The sequence below is a fragment of the Ursus americanus genome, chromosome 20 (assembly GCF_024610735.1).
Source record: "Ursus americanus isolate L20-20 chromosome 20, mUrsAme1.1.p, whole genome shotgun sequence".
Taxonomy (NCBI): domain Eukaryota; kingdom Metazoa; phylum Chordata; class Mammalia; order Carnivora; family Ursidae; genus Ursus; species Ursus americanus.
The window spans coordinates 37,545,160-37,551,159 of record NC_142146.1 but is presented as its reverse complement, the minus strand read 5'-3'; the positions used below and the strand labels follow the sequence as shown (position 1 = coordinate 37,551,159).

The window sequence follows — 6,000 nt, the reverse complement described above, 5'->3', positions numbered from 1 at the left end:
GTCGTGTCAGAGGTAGTCCTGTGGAAACAGCCTAACAGAGATTTATCTGGGGCCGACCACGCCGAGCCACGGTAGCCGGTGTGCGGAAACAGACACACCGCAACAGGGATATAGGCGCTACTGCATGACAACAGCCAGGACGGGGGTCAGTAGCTTGGAAGAAATCTCTGAGAACTGCTGCCTCACTAACAGTCACCTGGCGGATGAGGACACAGACCCAAAGAGAACACATCCCTTGTTTTCCATATGCTGACTCCATCAAGCTGTACACTTAAGATTTGGGCGCCGTACTGTGGGTGTGTTTAACTTCAGGAAAACACCAACCAACCCAGCAACCAATCAACCAAAAACGAACAAAAGCAGAAATTACCCTAGATAATTCTTTGTAAAGATCATTAAGTAATCTCTGCACTGAAAGCGGGGCTCAAACTCATGACCCAGAGCAGCACCCTCTTCCGAAGGAGCCAGCACCCCCCCCCCGATATTTTTTACCATCCCTTAAAGAAAGGAATAAGGGCAGAACTTTGAATAAATGGAAAACCAGTGATACGTTACACATTTAAATTAGTAATTATGGGAACAATCCAATTAATTTCTCATCTCTCTCTGGCTAGAAGCTCTTCTAAATCTCGAGTTGAAGTTTTAACTTCAGTGTCAATGAGATCTTCTGAACGTGTGTTGTTTGCTGTAGGTGACATGCAATAGGAATGCTGGCATCTCTGTGTTGACCTTAGAGCTCAGATTCATGCCTTGAAGTTGTTGGCTCCCACTCTTGGGTCAGGAATGGTCACAAAGATTCCGAATGGTCTGATTATTTGTAAAGGACAATCTTCAGGGGACTTTAAAATTTTTTTTTTATTTTAACTCAATTAATTAACATATAATGTATTATTGGTTTCAGAGGTCTATGATTCAGCAGTCTTATAAAATACCCAATGCTCATGACATCGCATGCCCTCCTTAATGTCCATCACCCCATCCCTCTATCCCCCTCCCCTCCAGCTACCCTCAGGTTGTTTCCTATGATTAAGAGTCTCTTATGGTTTGTCTCCCTCTCTGGTTTTGTCTTGTTTTATTTTTTCCTCTCTTCCCCTATGATCCTCTGTTTTGTTTCTTAAATTCCACATATCAGTGAGATCATATGATGTCTTTCTCTGATTGACTTATTTAGCTTAGCATAATACCCTCTAGTTCCATCCATGTTGTTGTAAATGGCAAGATCGATCTTTTTCTCTTTCTTTCTTTCTTTCTTTCTTTCTTTCTTTCTTTCTTTCTTTCTTTCCTTTTCTTTTCTTTTCTTTTCTTTTCTTTCTCTCTCTCTCTCTCTCTTTCTTTCTTATGGCTGCATAATATTTTCAGGGGGCTTTTTGAGCTGGAGCAGCTTGCCTTGGTCAATTGGGTTTATCTCAACCTCAATACAAAAGTCAAACTCAATACAAAGAATCCTAAGGGTATCAGATGTCAGCGGGGGCTCAGAGAATACTCACCTCATCTCTCCCACCCCAGGAGGCACAGGAGTGCAGTTCCAATGAGCACAAGGGGGAATTTGTCGGCTCTCGGAAAACCCAGGAGTAAAATTAACTTCAGGTATGGCTGGATTCAGGGCTCAAACAATGCCATCAGCACTCAACTTCCCTCCACCTCGAGGTTCTTCCACTGTGTTAGTTACAAACCCAGGGGCTCCAAGGTGGCTCCACAAAGCTCAGGTCTTCCCTGCTGCTGACAAGAAGGCAGTATACGGATTCCTAGGTGGCTCAGTCAGTTGAGTGTCTGCCTTTGGCTTGAGTCCTCAGATCAAGCCCCAGGTCCGGCTCCTTACTTGTCAGGGAGTCCGCTTCTCTCTCCTTCTCCCTCTGCCCCTCCCCACTGCTCATACTCTCTCTCTCTCTCAAATAAATAAATAAAATCTTATAGAAGAAGAAGACGACGACGACGACTATGACGACAGTAACTCTGTACTATCTTTTCAGCTCCTAGTCCAGCCCGGCAAGAAACACACCCCTCTTAGAGCCTTCCCAGGAATCTTAAGTCTCATTGGCTCTGAGCAGGTCACATGTACATTGCTGAGCCAATCACTGTGACTGTGGAAATGCAGCTGATTGGCTTAGGCCTAGGTCACATGCTTCCTCCTCAGACCTCTTCCCAGACAAGTGGGCAGCTTCCTTCCCCTCACATGGGGTTTCCTGCTGCCACTGTGCCTCTGTACCTCCTTCCGGTTTTCCAGGACTATTGCATATCTGTTGCCCAGTGCTGTGAGGTGCCATTACCTGGCTGCCTGGGTGGAGAACAGGCTATACCTCCCAACAGCCTGAGAAACTGGTATTCTCCCTTGGCCTCTGAGGCTGGCAGCATCTTAGTATATGAGGTGGGCACTGTCATATGGCAATTCCATAGTTTTTAGGTGTCCTACTACTCTCTCCCCCATGCTACAGACGCAGTTTCTTCCCTTCCACCCTTAATGGACAGGTGACCCCTCGTAGCATCTCTTGCCACGACACAATGCTGGCAAGTTGGTCCAGTGTCTCCAACTATGCCCCACAGCGAGCTCTAGGCCCATGGGTGGCTCCTAAATGCCTCTCGTTCTTTGCCGGCAGTCCACAGGCACCTTCTCTTTCACCCTTCGCACTGGCTTGTACTACTCCACGCCACACCACAGCACCCATCCCTACATTATAGGGGGCTTTCCACGTTACCTCAGGCCAGTGTGAGTGAGTGTGTGTGTCTATGAGTGGTGGGGTCACCTCCCAGGAATCCAGGCAAGACACAGATATAACTAGTTTAAGGAATGGGCTACACCTGGTCAGGTACAATCCAAGGTTCTAGCACAACCTCTCACGTTATTGCCCGTTTTATCCCGAGTATTACCTTAATGTTAAACTAAAGACTCTCAGGGTTGGGACGTGAAAGGGAGGGTCCTACTGAGAAAAACTGTTGGTAGTGCGCACACACTTTGTTACGGCAACACTGACAGGCTAAGCAGGGAGCAAGTTAATGGACAGGAGCAAGAAGAGGGGTGGGCACGACCTTATTGGGACGGGCCTTCCTGCCTTGGCGGCTGTGGACCCCAAGCTGGAGCGTCGGTGACCTCTGCTGGCAAGATTTTCCCTCCAGTCCGCACAAAGGCTGCAGTCCCGTCCACGGTGCGTGTGCGAGTCTGGTTCAGGGTTCTTGAGAGAGAAGCTGCAAGAATGATGCTTATGGAGGGGAGAGAAGACTGGGTTTTCACGCTACAACTTCTCCTAGGGGGTTGGAGGTTCCAGCAGGCAGCAGTGTAGACACAGATCCTACCCTAGCCTCCGTGCGCTTTCTCTCAAACACTGACAGCGCGTTTACACTGCTCGCTTTCCGGATATAAACAGGTTTTCTTTTTTTTAACACATATTTTTAAAAAATGCATTCAGATTCAAGTTTTGCATAAACAAGTTTATAACGTTTCTTAAGAACATGTTTGCAAATTGGCAGAGTGAGGTGAAAACACTGTCAAAACAAGTTCACTTTTTAATGTGTATGTAGTGTGTGTCGGGGGGTGAGACATCCTTTACAAACACCTACCCACATCACACCCTTTACACTCCCACATGCCGTGTCACCCACCAACACACGTGAAATGCTGCCTCGAAGCCAGGCAGACCTTTTTACAACTGTCCAGGTACGTCTGTCATGGGAGATTGGGGACAGCAAGGCTGGAAGCCATCATGACAGGTCTCAAGGCTCCTGCTGGTGCGGTTACTGAGGAAGCAGCTCTTGTCCCTGCAGGAGAGTGTGGTGGGCACTTGAGGACCTCTCCCGGCCCACTCCGCTTTGTCCGAATGGTGGCTTTGCCCGCAGGCTTCTGCAGCCATCTCTTAACAGAGCTCAGTCCCTTTACCCAGAGCTAATCGAATCCGGACTAAACTGACAAAGGGAACCAATGTCTTCAATGGTGGTGGGGGTGGGGGTGGAGGAAGGCAGGAATCAGCTATCCTTTCCCAGAAATTGGCAATTAGCACACAAGGACGGCAGCTGGTGTCGGAGGGACACTGCCTGTGAGGTCGTGCCGGGCTGGCCCGCATCGTGCACTGCGCCCAGGGTGAGGCAGAGGAGGCTGGGAGCACAGAGAACGAATAAAGGTGGCATGAAGGGGACCTAGAGATGAGGTGAGGTGCTCCCTGATTCCAGCTGTCATCCACCCATTTTAGGTTCTTCTCTTTTCTCCTTCCCACATCCCATTTTTGTCTAAACAACAAAAGATCCTGAAGACGGAAGCACTTCTGTTTAGTTGGCATTTAATATGGAGCATAATGATTCTGAAGACTTTTGCTTGGAAGCTCGGAATTTGAATTACATTGATCCAAACTACCAGGAACCTCAGAACGGAGCGGGGCCTCTGTTCGTTGGATTTTCTGGATGAGAATTAAGCAGAAAACTCTTTCCCTGTTTGTCTGCACCTTTGTTATAAAAATTGGCCTAAAATGCATGAATAAAGAAAAGATTGGAAACACATGCCTATGAGTAGGACACTGGTTAGAGACCCATACAATGGAGTGCTCTGCAGGCATTAAAAGAACAAGACAGATAAATCTGTATGTACCCCCACCCTGAAGCCACTCCATGATATACTGTTCAGCTAAGTAAAGTACTGAACGCTATATGTAGTGTGCTCTCATTTGTGTAAAAAAAGAAGGAAATAAAAATATATATGTTCATATTCTATATAAATAGCTAATATATAAAATATACATATATACTCGGATATGCATAGGATGTCTGTGGAAGACTACCCAAGACCGGGAACAGTACCTGCCTCCAGGAAGAAACCTGGGGGCAGAGTGAGAGGGAAACTTTTTTTTCTCTGTGTACCCTTTCATTCTATTTGAAAAACATGTTCTTTTGCCATGTACACGTACTAGCTCTTTAAATACATACATAACGCGTAAACACATAGACGTGCCTTAGCCTGCTTTCCCCTTTTATTAAGTACTGAGCAGTCATTGATATTAACCAAGAGAGTTCCTGGAAATCGGAATAGAAAAGCCCTCATAAACGTCCACACTGCTGGGCTCACCTATTCTGGTGTGTTTGCATTCATCTGTAAAAGTCGATGAAGGATCAAATGAAAGCGGCGAGGAGTGAAGGTTGGGTGTTCCTAGAGCAGCGGGAGGGAGGGGGGAAGCGAAACGGGCAGGGGTGTCGTCCGAGTGGCATCCAGTCAACATCCAAGCTGGAGGGTCTGCCAGTAGACTGGGTTCTCATTCCCCATGTAGATTCTCATCGCTGCGCCGTGGAGTCCTTGGGCTCGCGCCTTTCTGCCTCTCTTAACCGGTGGAAACAATACCTTCTTTCCTGGTTCTTGCTCCGAAGAAAGCATTTGGGATGGTGTCAGTTAATTTTAGCTGAACATCATGTGTTTTGTGCTCATTCTGACTGACTTCTCTTCAGCACGTCCTGGGAGGAGCTGTATAACCTGTGTTAGTAGAGATGATGAGTGTCGACCATGATGTTGGACGTTCCGGGTTTGAATTCAGTCTCTGCTGTTTGGAGGAGGTTATTACTAGATGTGTCCCTCTTCTCTTTGAAGATTTATGGGGAGTGGGGACTTTTTTCCATTCAGCATAGACATCTTTGCCATCAACTGGAGAGAACCAGTCTGAGACAGAAGCCAGTGGAGAAGAAAGTGGAGCAGGGAGAGAAGTAAGAGATAGAAGGAGCGAGAGAGGAAAGACACAATATCATTTTTCTTGAGCCCTTACATCCAGCTTGGCTTAAGGCCAACTGTTCTGTCCATGGCAGTCGAGAAGGTCCTGGCTCAGTTTCCTTGTGCTTGTGCTGAGTTGTAGAAATACATTAGACTAGCCCAGGTCATGTGTTTCCCACCCACCAGCCACCCCCAACCTGATCCATCTGGTCTGAAGGTGGGGCTGAAGAAAGAGAGGGAGAGGAGATTTCTAAAAGAAATTCAAATGCTTTCACCATCAAAATAGAAAAGGACTCAGCAGGAAAACCCAGAGTTGTCCACCACAC

General features: G+C 47.1%; 1 protein-coding gene across 1 annotated transcript in view; it reads right to left on the bottom strand.

Annotated features, from left to right (window-relative positions):
• Positions 1 to 1,226: 1,226 nt before the first annotated feature.
• The window catches only part of ZBTB38 (zinc finger and BTB domain containing 38), a 145,969-nt gene continuing 141,195 nt past the window's right edge, over positions 1,227 to 6,000 (bottom strand). The window contains exon 8 of the transcript XR_015727883.1: positions 1,227 to 5,443. The gene's annotated coding sequence lies outside the window, so the exon portion shown is untranslated. The remainder of the gene's footprint in view (positions 5,444 to 6,000) is intronic.